This window comes from Panthera leo, chromosome F2 (assembly GCF_018350215.1).
Source record: "Panthera leo isolate Ple1 chromosome F2, P.leo_Ple1_pat1.1, whole genome shotgun sequence".
Lineage (NCBI taxonomy): Eukaryota > Metazoa > Chordata > Mammalia > Carnivora > Felidae > Panthera > Panthera leo.
Genome location: NC_056695.1, coordinates 22,956,612 through 22,972,679, shown reverse-complemented (window position 1 = coordinate 22,972,679; position 16,068 = coordinate 22,956,612). Strand labels below are relative to the sequence as shown.

At 42.7% G+C, this 16,068-nt stretch overlaps 1 long non-coding RNA gene across 1 annotated transcript in view; it reads right to left on the bottom strand.

Moving 5' to 3' along the window:
• LOC122211274 overlaps window positions 1–13,040 on the bottom strand; it is a 35,328-nt gene extending 22,288 nt beyond the window's left edge. The window contains exon 1 of the long non-coding RNA XR_006198585.1: window positions 12,831–13,040. This is a non-coding gene — a long non-coding RNA (uncharacterized LOC122211274). The remainder of the gene's footprint in view (window positions 1–12,830) is intronic.
• Between the last annotated feature and the right edge of the window lie 3,028 nt (window positions 13,041–16,068).

The window sequence follows — 16,068 nt, the reverse complement described above, 5'->3', positions numbered from 1 at the left end:
AAGCGCTCATATGAAATGTGCACAATAGGCTTTAAGGTATGTATCTGAATGAGATTCACCAAGGCAAGGAAACCAGCCTGCAGTGGTGAGCCTGAGGGTCAATGTGAGAAAGTGGGGACGGGCATGGGCAATTGAAGGTCCCCAGTGGCTGGGGCCTCTAGTAGGGGGACAAGGAGCAGGGGATTTGTAGGCACCAGGATGCCACCAGCAAAGACACAAGATGGTTTTCTATAATGTATCTAGGGGCAGCTCATCAGCGGTCAAGTACACAGGGCTCCTTCTCTGAATAACCTGACTTCCCCTGGAAGCTGGTTCCACTATCAAGCCAACTGGAGATTCTCACTGGACTTGTGTCTAGAATAAATCTCCTCCAGGGGCGCCTGTGTGGCTCAGTTGGTTAAGCGTCCGACTTTGGCTCAGGTCATGATCTAACAGTCCGTGAATTCGAGCCCCGTGTCAGGCTCTGTGCTGACAGCTCAGAGCCTGGAGCCTGCTTCAGATTCTGTGTCCCCCTCTCTGCTCCTCCCCTGCTCATGCTCTGTCTCTGTCTCAAAAATAAATTAAAAAACATTAAAAACAAAAACAAAAACCTCCTCCAAATGGCTGTGGGATTGGCATTATGTAAAATATGGATGATGTATGAGGGGGCTCATAGACTTGGGAGTGAGAAGTAGAGAATCATGGAGGAGAGCCCAGGAAGGAACTTGAAAACACGTGGTTCAACTTGTTCACCTCTCAGGTGAGGGACTGGGCAGAGAGGACACATGGTTCACAAGGGCACGTGCTTTCTCTTTAGATATGGAAATGATCACATGTTTGTGAATTGTTTTCTTCTGCTTGTTCTCATTTTTATGCTCATTTAAAATATTTATATATCTTCAGCGGACTCTAAATATTTGAAATTTGTGGTCTCGGAAGTTTGGAATGAGTAAGAATTAAGTGTTGGTTTTTGTCTCTCCTGCTACATATTTCTTCAAATAATCAAATTTTCTTTAAAGGTAGATTTCTGATTTTCTTATAATAGCACGTTACAATTCTCAAAAAGGGCCCAAAGTTTCAGGTAGAGACAAGTCTTACTGGCTACACTTTTGTTCCTGCTGTGTAAGGACTGCAGAATCAAGCTGAATTTTTGTTGGTGAGTGCATTTTGTGCTGCATTCCATCTCTACAATCCGTTTGATTTATAAACTCTAAAAATAAGACATACTTTAGAGAAAGACGTGGGCTTGATCAGAGTGAAAGTAGTGGAATAAACAATCTCTTGCAATCACTAACATTCCAAAATCATTTTCCAGAGTGATCATCAAGCCAAGAACTACAAAAACCATTTTCTGTAATTGGCACTGTACAAATCAATGCAAAAAAAAAAAAAAAGAAAAGAAAAAAAAGAAAAGAAAAGCCCTACTTTCTGACTCAAGGACACATTTGTTGGTTTCCTAACTCCAAGATCTAATCATATACTTCTTTTAGAAAAAAATGAGGTGATAGGAGAGTTAGAACCACACCTTGCTTCTTTCTCTACTTTCTCTCCTCTTCTTTATTGGATTTTAAATTAACTTTTATTTAAAAATTCTAGTTCACAAGGATGCACATTAAAACTTTTGTTTTTTTTTAACATTTCAGTTATTGTTTTGAAATTTAAGAAGTGCTGAATGAAAGCACCAAGACCCGGCCTACTGGATCATTAACCTTGTGTTTGGTGCCTACTTTCCAATTGAAAAGCCATTCGATAAGCATTTATTGAGTGTCAGCCATGTGTGAGGAGCTGTATTGCAAAGATAAGAAAGGGACAGTCTCTGCCTCTCAAGAGGGTCCCACTCTTAGGGAGGAGACAGGTAAATGGACAAGATAGCCCCACAGTGTGACAAGAACCAAGATGAAGAAATAATAGTCATCACAGCTAACGTTTATGATAAGCTTGCTGAGGGCATGGCATTGGGCTAATAATTAATAATGTACCTGGGCCGAGATAGCACAACAAGGGGCAGAAGTAATTAAGATAGAACACTTATGTATGAAAAGAATTGTAGGCTGTCCACTGTCCAAGAAAGAAAGAAAGAAAGAAAGGGAGGGAGGAAGGAAGGTAGGAATAATGAAGAAAGGAAGGAAGGAAAGGGAAGGGAAGGAAGGGGAAGGAAGGGAAGGGAAGGCAGGAAGGGAAGGGAAGGGAAGGGAAGGCAGGAAGGGAAGGGAAGGGAAGGGAAGGGAAGGGAAGGGAAGGGAAGGGAAGGCAGGAAGGGAAGGGAAGGGAAGGGAAGGCAGGAAGGGAAGGGAAGGGGAGGAAGGATGGAAGGAAGGACAGAAGGAAGGAAGGAAGGGAGGGAGGGAGGAGAGAAGGGAAGGATGGAAAGGGAAGGGAAGGAAGGGAAGGCAGGTAGGAAGGAAGGAAGGAAAGGGAAGGGAAGGGAAGGGAGGGAAGGAAGGCAGGCAGGAAGAAAAAAGGTGATACACACACACACGTGTGTGTGTGTGTGTGTGTGTGTGTGTGTGTGTGTGTGTGTATGTCAGATGAAATGTAGGGGTACAGGAGAGGGGCAAAGTCAGACTAACTGAAAGCCACCTTATTTTCATTACTTCCCCAAACCCTAAAACAACAGATATTTCTGAGCCTTGTTAGGCTTCAGCCTCACCCAGGCAATCAAAGAAGAGTCTGCAATGGACCAAAATGTCATTGGTTAAAGCAAATAGCTTGAGAGTTCAATGACCCTTTTTTCTCCACTGCAAAATTTTCCAAATCAAAATGACTCTGGCATCGCAGGGGATGTTGAAAGAGTCTCACCGAAAAAACATGACTTTCGGATCTATAGAACTGGCTTCCAAATCCTAAGTGCTGTGTGATCCTGCCTAAGTTTTCTAACGGAGTCTCAGCGTCTCCCTCTGTGGAACTGAACTGAGAGCACCTGACCTGCAGGGCTGCTATAGGGATTAATGAGAGATTAATAAAGGATGGTACCCAGCACATGACACTCAAAATTGGTAGCTGTTATTATTGTCACTATTCAGTCACTCGCTAGTCTCCAGATGACAGTCCAAATCTTGACACCCAGGACACAGACTCGCATTCCAGAATTCACTGTGTGTGTGTCTCCTGGGCATGAAGCATAAGAGAAGGAAAATGATGGGTGAGTCTATGCCAGAGCTTCTCAACCTTGGTACTACTGGCATTTTGTACTGGATAATTCTTTGTGGTGGGGCTGTCCTGAGCCTCGTAGGGTGGTCAGGAGCATCCCTGTCATCTACCCACTAGATGCGAGGACCACCACCTCCCCAACACAATCTTGATGACCAACAGTGTTTGCAGACATTGCCAAATTGCCCCCGGTAGAGAACCACCACTCTACACATTGGTCTTTAGTCTTCTTGTTGCCAACCACATAAATCATGGAGATGGACATGACTCTCAGCCTGTGTAGGTCAATGTTGCATTAAAGATTTCCAACATCTGCTGAAGCAAAACAAAAACCTGCTTGGAAGGACAGACCTTGCCAATGTGGCTTTTACTCACCCTCTTAGCAACTCAATGCTTTTGGTTTTTTGAGACCAAAATCCTGCTTCTGGAATAATCTCCCTCTCCAGGCTTTCTGACCCAGCCACAAGTCAGCCCCTCTCTCTGCATTTGTGCAGTGACATTGTGACGTTCTTATCCCACTCACCTCGCCGGGCCCCTTTTCACATTTTTCCCAAGCAGACACACTCTTGACCTCTCTCTTGTTCCTCAGGATGTCTCTGTTCCCCACCCCTAACCCCAGCTGAAAGAGCCTCCCACATCCTTCCTGCCTGGTCACCCTGTCTTTTCCTTACAGATCCTTTTCCAAACCCTACTCCACAGGGACATCTTTCTTAACTCTGTCTAGCAATCTCTCTTCCTCCAGCCACTTTCCCATGACCACATCCACTCAACCATCCATGAAACAGATTCTGAAAAGAGCATCACTTGATAACATGCCTAGTGGAGTAACAGGCAATTTCATTAACGACTAGGAAACATTCACTGTTGTCTGCGCCTTTTCTGAACTGCATTTGCATAAAGGCCGTGGCCAATGTCATAGTCGTCTCTGGTATTTATCTTGACCAAACATCAGCTTATTCTCGGTCTACTGATATTTCAAAAATTAATACCTATACATTAGATGATTGGCTATTTGCAAAATCCATTTACTATCAGACGTGAAACACACAATCAGATCCATGCCCTTGGGCAGTTTGCTCTCAACTCATTCTTTGCCAGTTTTGCTCTCCACTTTGTTTCAAGTTGCTTTTGTTTTCCAAACTCCTCCCTTCTGTTCTGGCATTTAGCTCTCCGGTTTATAACAGTTTCTTATAGACTTCAGTTCTTGCTGTAAAGTTATAGGTCATTTTTAATGAGGGAAAAAGACTTAAAAGAAAGGAATAGGAAGTAAATAAAGGGAGGGAAGTGGGTGGAGACATGAAGGCTGTGGGGAAATGAGGTGTAGCTCATGTTCATGACTCACTTATATTAAAACATATTAACATTTTTAGGTTTATTAATGCATTTCATTGAGGCAACAATATCTTCAAAGAGTACTTAGCATATTTTCAAGAAGAAATATGTGCAGTGACATATTCATTAAGCATAGGATGTTATGCTTAATGAATCCAGTTACAAACAAATAAAAACAACAACAGAAAAAAAAGAAAAAAAACATAAGACAGAGAAAAGACCAACCTTACTCAGTGTAATTAGCCTGGCTTTTTTCTTCTGTGTTAAAACACAGAACATGCCACTGAGCTTTTTTTTTTTTTTAGTTCCTTGATGAGCAAATTTTGGTATGAAACACCAGTTTGCATTAAGGGGCATGTGATGATGCATCTATGAGTCTTCCAGCTTGTTCACTTGTGTTCCTGATGACAAGAGAGTGACGAGTCCATGGGTTCTCTTTATCGTGCCCTCAGTCTTACCGAGGACTTTACTTACTCCCAAAGCTGCGTTCCTATTCTGCCTGTCCTCCCTCATCGATCCCACTCATTAGTGGATATTCATACAGTGTTTTGCTGAAAGTTGTCCATTTTACCCCATGGGTGCTTATTTTTTGTCAACATCCTTTTTTTTTTTTTTTTTTTAAATTTAATTTAATTTTATTTTTTAATGTTTTATTTATTTTTGAGACAGAGAGAGACAGAGCATGAACGGGGGAGGGGCAGAGAGAGAGGGAGACACAGAATCAGAAGCAGGCTCCAGGCTCTGAGCCATCAGCCCAGAGCCCGACGCGGGGCTCGAACTCAAGGACCGCGAGATCGTGACCTGAGCTGAAGTTGGCCGCTTAACCGACTGAGCCACCCAGGCGCCCCAATATCCTTTTTTTTTTTAATGTTTTATTTATTTTTGAGAGAGAGAGAAACAGAGTACTAGCGGGGGAGGGGCAGAGACAGAGAGAGAGAGAGAGAGAGAGAGGGAGAGAGAGAGAGAATCTGAAGCAGGCTTCAGGCTCCGAACTGTCAGCAGAGAGCCTGATGTGGGAGCTCAACTCACAAACTGTGAGATCATGACCTGAGCTGAAGTTGGACGCTTAACCGACTGAGCCACCCAGGTGCCCATGTCAATATCTTTTCTATTTTCATAGATAAAATGTTAAGACTCTCATGGTTGTCTCTCTCTTGAGAAAGTTTAGCTCTGCACATGGTAGTTCATCTTCCTGTTATGATAGTTTTGTAGAACTCTGGAGTATAAACCAACCTGAAAACCACTTTTTAGGGACCATTAAGGGGCAAAAATTTAAGTTGAGAACTACTTCAATCTAATCTTTTACCTCTACTAATGTCTATCTGAATTGGGTTTAAATTCTGGTTCCTCCACTTTGTAGCCATAGGATTTGGAGCAAGTTATCCACTGCCTTTGTGTCTTGTTTTTTTCTTCTACGATATGTATTTCATGGGGCTATGATGATTAGACTAATTAATACATGTAAAATCACTTAGAGGCACCTGGGTGGCTCAGTCAGTTGAGCATCTGACTCTTGATTTTGGCTCAGGTCATGATCTCATGGTTCGTGGGTTCAAGCTCCATGTAGGACTCCATGCTGGTGGTGTGGAGCTCGCTTGGGATTCTCTCTCTCACCTCTCTCTGCCCCTCCCCTGCTTGCACATGCATGTACGCTCTGTCTCAAAATAAATAAATAAACTTAAAAAAAAATAAAAGCACTTAAAACAATATCTAGCACATAGTAGGGACTCAGCAAATGTTAGTGCAGTTATTATCTGGGATTGTGATCACAGAAGAGCATCTCTTGGAACAGTGTCAGGGTAAAGATATAATGAGTCAGGATTTTGTTATTTCCCCAAAAAGTTAGAAAATACCAATTATGAATGGTTTTGTGAAGCCATAAACATTACTCTTTAAAGTGAATTACTCACAAGCAACCCAATTAAAATATGGGCAAAGAACTTAAACAGACATTTTTCCGAGGAGGGTATACAAATGGCCAATACGCACATAAAAAGATGTTCAAAATCATTGGTCATTAGGGAAATGCAAATCATAACTACAATGAAAACCACTTCACATTCACTAGATTGGCTATGAGAAAGAAAGAAAGAAAGAAAGAAAGAAAGAAAGAAAGAAAGAAAGAAAGAAGGAAGGAAGGAAGGAAGGAAGGAAGGAAGGAAAGAAAGAAAGAAAGAAAGAAAGAAAGAAAGAAAGAAAAAGGAAGGAAGGAAGGAAGGAAGGAAGGAAGGAAGGAAGGAAGGAAGGAAGGAAGGAAGAAAATAGGTATTCTTGAGGATGTGGAGAAATTGAGTCATGGTGATATGTAAAATGTTGCATTCTCTGTGGAAAACACGTTAACAGTTCCTCGAAAAGTTAAACAGAATTACCATATGACCTAATAATTCTAATCCTAGAAATATACCCAAAAGAATTAAAAATAGGTATTGAAACAGATACAAGTACACCCATGTTCAAGGCAGTGTTACTCACACTAGCCAGAAGATAGAAACAACCCAAATGTCTATCAACAGATGGATGGATAAACAAAATATGGTATATCCACACAATGGAATATTATTCAGTCCTAAAAAGGAATGAACTACTGATACATACTACAATCTGGATGAAACTTGAAAACATTATGCTAAGTGAAAGAAGCCAGATGCAAAAAGTCACACACTATATGATTCCATTTATATGAAATAACCAGAGTAGGTAAATCCATAGAGACAGAACACAGACTGGTGGTTGCCAGGGGCTGGGGGGCAGAGAGAATTCAGAGTAACTACTTAGTAAGTAGGGGATCTCCTTTGGGGGTTATGAAAATGTTTTGGAACTAGGTAAAGGCACTGGTTGCACAATACTGAGAATGTACTAAATACCACTGTTGTCTAAGTTTTATTACCCTACTGCAGCCTCAAACACTCTGGTGGTAACTAAATGTTCCTTTTCGTCACTATCTGTCCAGCTCAATGAAACCAAATTGCACTGAGTCTGGCTTTGATGGCTGAACTGCTCATATTAAAATGGTTAATTTTATGTTGCATCAATTAACAATTAAAAAAAGCTGAAGTGAATTACTCACGTGCCAGTGAGGGTGATTTTTCAGGGCACTGAATACTTTATTGAAATGGAAGGTAGATTTTCTTTTCTACTATATTTCTATAAGCCTGAGAAAATTTCGCAGAACTACTTTCTTTGCAAGAGAAAAAGGCAAAACAAACTGGTAATAAACTCTGGACTTTGTATTGCTTTTCAAAGTAAAACTGCATTCTCCCTGCCATGGTAGAGCAATACCATGATCGTGTGGTCCCTCTTGCTTGGTCACAGCATGGATGGTCTGAGCTAGCAATGTACCTGCCCTGGTGGGTGGGTGTGCCCTACTACCTAGTAATGCACAGGTCCTGAACCTTGCTTGGTAGAAGAGGGAAAGCTAGCCAGATAGTTAGGTTACTGACTTTTTTTTTTTTTTTTTGATGAGAGAAAAATGATTGGCTCTCTTGTTGTAATCTTGTAACATGCTCTTAAATTCCATGTCATAATAGCATCGCGAGTGCTTTAATCTAGAAGGGTAACTAGTTTTGGGGGCCGGGGGGACGATTTGAAGCACCAAGGCTGGGCAGTAATAAACAGATGGCGTTCATGAACGTGGGACTTCCACTCATTTTCCATGCATTTCATCAAGCCCAGTGGTAAAGCCTGCACTACTGGAACGGAACGGGTTTCGGAACGATTGTTCAGCTAATCCAAATGCCTCTTTTGACTGCCAACATAGAACTTAGGAAAGCTCAGCGAGCTCTGTGGTTTTAACCATATAAAGCCTTCCACTGTCCATGGGCCACATGATATTTTCTGCTACGTCCCATCTCTAATTCATGTGTCACTTCAGTTTAGCTGCCTCTGTCCACATTGTTACTCCATGGGGCTTCCAATTTCCTATCTCCTATCTCTGGTGGCCGTCCAGCTTTTATTACTCCACTAAAGCCCAAATACTCCAGTGGTGACTAAATGTTCTTTTCTTCATTATTTGTGCAGCTCAGTGAAACCAAATTGCATGGAGTCTGGCTTTGGTGCCAGTTGGCTGGCTTCTCTCCAGGTGTTAATTATTGAAGAACTTGTCTTACTATTTGATATTAATTATTTTGTGTGGGCTTCAGTGGAAAAAAGAGTCCAGAAATGGAATGTGACATTAGAAACGGATCCAAACCCTGAATATCCTGCCCACCAGACCAGCATGTACTGAGCCTTTTAACCCTGGGAGGAATGAGGCAATACTCACCGGTGCCCTGTAGAAACTTAAAACATTGGTACACCTAAAGAAAAATGGGAGCAGCCAAAAGAGGAAGATCACGGGTGTAAAGGACACAGGAAGGTAAAGGCAATAAAAAGGCAATGGCTCTTGGAACATTACCTCTTAACGATCCTTAGTATTAACGTGAACCATAAATGGTTACTTTTTATGCATTTGCTACTAGGAGGCATAATGGTTAAGACCATGGACTTGGGAATCAGAACAGTGTGCGTTTTGATTCAGGCTCTACCAGTTAGTTGTAGAAAGGCAGGCAGTCTAGCCTGATACATTCCTAGTTTCTTCATCTGTAAAATGAGGATAAAATTGGCCACAGAATGTCTTTATTATGAGGAACGTTTCAGTTAATGTATGCCAGTTTCCCTCCACAGAATAAGTAAGCAAAAGCAGTAACTGATACCTGTTACCATAATTATTCTAGTAGCTACTGTTTCTATAGTGCTTTACCTCTTCTCCTTCTCTTTTTGGATAACTTTATGGAAAAGGAGCCTTGCTGAGGTACCCAAGATGACCTCCTTACTTAATTTTGAGCTTTTAATATGGTGCTAACCAAGTATGCTTAAAACAAATGTCCATTTTTTTTGTTTGGTTTGTACTAGACTCAGGCTGAGCTCTGAGATGCTTGGCTGGTAAAGAGAAAAAGGATTGAACTGACTCTTGGGAAGTCAGCACTGTGGAGCCAAGAGACCACCCAGGAGATTGTGCAGCAGGCAGATGCCAGGGAAGGTGCCAGGGGGCAAAAACAAGAGCTGATAAGACAGATCAGTGGGAGACATGGTGGAGCCTGAAAGATGGCCTGCACAGTGGTCCCCAAGCTGGAGCCCTAATGGAAAACTCAGTTTCCCACCTCTGTGTTTCTTCCCTGTGTGTCTCCTTTACTACTTTGGTCATAAAGTGTGTAGAGTTTGCCCCCATAATGAGCAAGTCTCTGGGACACCAGCAGTGTGTCCTTTGATTTAACTCAATTCTAACACTCTACCCGGAGATAGCATCAGATTCCACAGCGTAAGGTCTTGGTCCAACAAGGCTGCCCCCCTCCACACCCACACTTCAGATGCCAGGTGCAGGCTCAAGCTGTCACCTGTGCTTCCGACCAACCAACTATAGATTGGAGGCTCCTATAACCTCCTCCTTGGGATCAACTAATTTACTAGAGCAGGTCTCAGAAGTCAGGGAAACAGTTTACTTATGTATACTGTTTATTACCCAAAAATGTGATAAAGGATACCAATGGAAGAGATATATAGAGGTATGTGGGAAGGGGCAGAGAGCTTCAATGTCCTGTCCAAGTGTGCCTCTCTCCCAGAACCTCCACTTGATCACCAACAAAGAAGTTCACCAAACTCCATACTTTGGGGATTTTATGGAGACTTCATCATGTAGGCATGATCAGTCATTAACTCCATTTTCGGCCCTTCTCCCTTAAGACAATGGGCGTGGGGCTAAAAATTCCACACTTCTAATCATGGCTTGGCCCTTCCTGTGACTAGCCCTCATTCAGAAGACATCCTAAAGTCCACCCAGAGTCACCACATTAGGTGATACTCCTATCACCCAGGAAAATTCAAGAGTTTCAGAAGTTCTGTGCCAGGAATATATATTTTTCATTAGCTCACAAACACTTTACCCTGGAGTACACAAAAACTTTCCCATAGACATGCATCTCATAGACAGCTTTAGGAAAAACATGTTCCTAAACATCAACATCTATAAACAATAGTCCCCCCTCTATCCATGGAGGGATCCATTCCAAGACCCACAGTGGATGACTGAAACAAGTTAGTACCAAACCTTAATATATACTATGCTTTTTCCCATACACACACATTTACAATTAAGTTTAATTTATAAATTAGGCACGGTAGGAGATTAGCAACACTAACTAATAATAAAAGGGAATAACTGTAACATATGCTACAATAAAAGTTATGTGAATGTTGTCTCTCTTTCTCAAAATGTCTCATTGTGCTGTACTCGCCCTACCCCTTGTGATAACGTGAGATGATAAAATGCCTGTGTGATGAGGTGAAGTGAGGTGGATGATGTAGGCATCGTGATGTAGTGTTAGGCTACTATTGACCTTCTGACCATACGTCAGAGGGAGGATCGTCTGCTTCTGGACAGCGGTTGACCATGGTAACTGAAACTGCAGAAAGCAAACTGCAGAGGAGGGGGGACTACTACGTACACTTCTTAATATGTCTTTGCCCAGTGGGGACCCTGGCAGCAGGAAGATGCTCATTTTCCACCTCTCTTTCCATAATTGTCCCTCTTCCATTGTACAGAAAAAAGAGATACTTCGTCTCTAATCTGACTACTCTGCACTGTCCTGGGTCCGACAAACCTCTGGGGTGCCTAACAAAGGGACAACTTGACAGATTGTCTTTGTGTTAGTGTGGAGAAGGTGAGTGGTTCTAAGGATCAGGTAACACATATTTTTCAACTCAGGTGTTTTCCACAGGTTTACTTTCAATGAAACTGAAGGATGACATTTTTGAGCTGTAAGCTACTCATTAAAAGTGATCTTTAATGACAGAACGCTCTAGTGGAGTTCAAAGTGTTGAGGGACTTTGTTGTAACGAAATCTCTTCCATTTCATACACGTATTTACCTGAACAATTTCCTCAGTGCTCATATAAAATAAGGAATAAAACTTATACTAACCCTATCTCATTATAGGAATAAGTATATTTATTCATGGCTGTATGAATGAGTTTTTAAAAAAATCCCAGCTAACTCATTAAGAGCTATATTTCAGGACCATTCTCGCACCCCTAACCCCCTTCCCTCAGGATACCCCAGGGACTCCCACTACTGAGATACCTTCTCAAAGGTTCTGTGATGTAAGAGAAGCATTTATTCTACTGCCCCCCTTTCTTGGGAATGTGCACACTGGCTGCTGGGCTGGCTGAATTTACAGGCAACCCACTGTGGTTCTCTTCAGCCCTTTCACAGTTCAACTGAATAAAGGAAAAGTCCTGATTTTTCCAATGAGAATGTGGCATAAGTGGTTTATTGAACCCTCAGAACTTGGTTAATTACAAATACAAACTAGTTCAATCTTTTTATCCAATTGTTGCCTTTAAGCATACTCTGTCAATAATACTCTGTCCTACAACTTTTGGGTCACTTTGGGCTTTTAAAAAGTCAGATCTAGTTGAGTCTAAAATGAAGTCTCATATCCAAATTAGTGATTGACCTGTATTATTCTGTTGACAGTTCCTCTCTCCCACTAAGTAGTTCATTAAGACAAACACTTTTCACTACTTGGCCCATCCTCAGATGAGGCCACAGGTGCTTAATGCAGTGGTTTTCAAAATATTTGTTTATGCCCCCACATCCACAAAAAATGCTGTAAACTTTATAACTCTCATGCTTTAAAAAAAAACGACATCAGAAATTTTTTTATCAGGGTGGCACAGTTGGTTAAGCGTTGGACTCTTGATTTCAGCTCAAGTCACGTTCTCACGGTTGGGAGATCAAGACCTACGTGGGGCTCTGTGCTGACAGTGCAGAGCCCGCTTGGGATTCTCTTTCTCGCCCTCTCTCTCTGCCCCTCCCCCACTCATGCTCTCTCTGTCTCTCTTAAAATAAACAAACTTAAAAAAATTTTTTTATCATCGATATGATTTGATGCAAATAATGCCATTTCCATTGGAGTATAAATATTGGTACTTAATACTATCATATTACCCTTCTGAATATATTCACTGAACTACAAACACCATAGTTATTTTTCGACCACTGTCATCCATTTGCAATACATGGAAACACTTCTTTCGTGGTGGGAAATTTGCGATGTTCCTCTGCCTCCTTGAACTTATATTTCCACCCCACCTCTCCCATTGAATTTCACCCTCTCATCTTGTTACACTTGGAAGTTTTATTAACCACTCTATCATAATTTTCTACGATAAAAATATGCATATGAGTTTAAATGTTTCGATTTCCTATGTCTCTAAGACTTAAAGGTTAAAAATGTATTGTGGAGTGAATTATCAAATATTGTTAGGATTCACTTGCTCGAAATGGCATACACATAGCAAAATATTTAATAAATATTAGACATAAAACATACAATTTGACTGGAAATGTGCTTCACAGAGCTTCCGACTTCTTCCCCAGCATGTGGCGCCTGTAGACAGCAAAGTAAATTCCAGGAAAGGAGCTTCTTCTGTTATGCCCAGAATTCGTGATCCCCAAAGACCACCAGGGAGCCAAGTCCGATGCAAAAGCAAAGAGCCTTTATTCGAGCTAGCTCGAGCTCAATCGTCTACCTACACCGTGGCAGCAGTGAGATACCGGAGAGAGAGCGGGTTTCAAGAGCACAAAGATTTTTTAGGGATCATGGCCTTAGCCGATTGGCTGGGGAAGGGTCGTGGCCTCAGCCGATTGGCTGGGGAAGGATAGAACAATGGCTGCCAAGGTGTGGTCCCAGATCAGCAATTATCAGCGTCACCTGGAACTTGTTAAAAATGCAAATGTTGGGCCTGGTGGTCACAGACCCACTGAATCAGAAACTCTTGGGGTGGGGCTCAGCAATCTGTGTTTGAACAAGTCTTCCAGGAGATTCTGATGCACCTGACGTTTAAGAACCACTCTGTCTGAGGAGGGTCTCTAACATGTTTGGCCTCAGTGTATACAGAACGTTTCTCACCGGTCACCTATTAACCATTGGCTGTCAGCCTTGCTGTGCTATATAAATACCTAGCACCAAACACCATCCCCAGAGACTCTGATTTAATTGCTTTGGGGAGAGGTAAAATGCTCCCAGGTCATTCTAAGCCTGGACAGGGTTGAGGGCTCCTGCCTCTGGCCCCTACCTGAGAGAAGCCCTCCCTCTTCTACTCACACTTTCCACGCCTCTCACACTCCCCTTCCTCCCACCTTAGACTTCGGAAGAATGCATCGATCGGTAGCCTGCTTTCTTAGAAAACATAAGTTACTCAAGGGGAGGAGGCGTGGTCTGAGGTTTGAGCAGGAACTTCTTTCTGCAGCCAGGCCATGTTGGGGACATAGTCACTAGTCGGCCTGCCTAGGTCTGCTCTTTGACTTCCTCTTTGGGAATGGAGCTGAGCGACGGTGGGTTTGGAAGAAGCCCAGGCTGGGGCCAGAACAGCTGTGCCTCAGTCCTGTGCCGGAGACTACCTTCTTCGGTGTGTCACTTCCCTCTTTGAGTCTCCACTTCCTGCCTTTGTACCCTGGAGATAATATAATTGACGCCCTGTTTCCTGGGCAGAGTTTCACCTAAGATCATGTAAAAATGCCTTGCATGCATCAAAACCAAGATACAGGCGTTAATTACTGTTATGAGTAAAGGAGGGAAATGCTCTCTGACCATTTGGCCGTTGACCTCGGAAACCCAGAATTTAAATAGCTGTTTGATAACTAGAATGCTGATTTAACCAGACCTGTCTGGTATCACTTTAGGCTTATTGGTATCTGAGATATTAAAATAAATGTATTTTTCTGAAGAAAAAGGAGGGTCCTTGAGGGATCCATAAAGTCCTCTTAAAAACAAAATGAAATGGATTCTTCATTCTTCAAGCCTAAATGGTTCAATGTTCATCACATGAGAAGTTAGCTCTTGGCCCCCAGCTAAGACCTGCGCCCCAGAAGAAAGGCAAACCACCCCCTGGACAGCCAGGAATGAATTTGTGAGTCACAGAATCATGCCCTGTGTGCATATAGCCGGGCAGCTTTTGGTTTTGAGGACTTTTCATCCTAGGCCTTTGGAAAAAGAGAGAGAGAGAGAGAGAGAGACCTACAGAGTAAACCGACACAAGGAAATAAGCAAGTGAGGGAAGAAGGGATCAGAAAACTACAAGAATGCAGCGTGTTTGAAGTCTCCCCATCTTGATTCCATCAGTTAAATCCCCTGGAGGACACACAAAGTGAGGGGGCGTGTTTGTCGTCCGGCCCTGGGCGGGTCTGGGGGGAGGTGGAGGTGAGGTGGGGCTTGCCCTCCGCTGACAGATCCTAGTCTCCGCTGCACTTTGAAGTTGACCTGAACGATCCTTTCATCAAGTTCTCAGTATCACTGTGGCTATAATTTAAACTTGAAACAGGAACAAAGTGTTTTTACTATTGAGTAAATCCTCCGTCAGAAGAGCGGATTCTCCCTGTGCAGATGGCATCTCTCTGCTTCTCTTCCTGGTGGTGCGTTTAGCCTCCACCCTTCACACACAAAGGTTGGAAAACCGTCACTCCATAGAGCAAGTCAACAAAATATACACCAGGACTGACCATGGCGTCTAAACAGTGAGAGTGCCATTCTAAAGTTTTCCCTCCCTCCCCTCCTTTCTTGCTTGCTCCTTTTCCTTTTCCCTTTGAAAACTAAGTTTTCATTCTTTTGTTGTCTTGTCGATCATTGCAATCACTTGGGGCTTTATAAAACATCGAGAGTCTTGGTGTCCCATTCCAGGTGACACAATCAGAATCTCTGGAGAGAGAACAATAAGCCAGCACATCTCTATCTAGGCAGACTCTGTCATAGCTGCTAACTGGTTGCCCTGTGGTCGGGGGTCCATCCAGGGACCCTGAGCTGTGGCCAAGGCAGGTGGGCTTCAGGAGGCACGTGGGGTGACTTCAGAGTTGTGATCTGGGCAAACTCCATAAGATATATTTGTTACAGTGCTCCTTCCTATCCGTCCTCTTCTTACCACTGGGGAATTTTATTTTACTTTTTTATTTTTTTTATTTTTTTTAACGTTTATTTTTGAGACAGAGACAGAGCATGAACGGGGGAGGGTCAGAGAGAGAGGGAGACACAGAATCTGAAACAGGCTCCAGGCTCTGAGAGGTCAGCACAGAGCCCGACGCGGGGCTCGAACTCACGGACCGCGAGATCGTGACCTGAGCCGAAGTCGGACACTTAACCAACTGAGCCACCCAGGCGCCCCAGCCACTGGGGAATTTTAAAAATATATCCTAATCAGGTCATGCTTACTCCAGCTTATAATCCTTTAGTTAATGCCCTATCTTTTTAGATAAGGGTCAAAATCCTTAATGTGGCTTACATGGAGAGGTAGGGAACAGATTTTTTTTTTAAAAATGGGAAAAACTAATAGCAGAACTGTGTACTTGGGGACCCGTGTTCTGGTTTGGATTCTGCATAATCTTATCAGTCCTGTGACTTCTTCGGCCTCAATTACCTTACTGTAAAAGTATATGGTTGGATAAGATGATCTCTAACTCAGCTTTAACATTCAGAGATCTCTTGGGTCTGTATCACTATTTGGGGGACAAGAAGTCGTTCCAGGGTAGGGGATAGGATTTGGTGGGAGCAATTTGGGTCATGAATATGTTCACCTCAT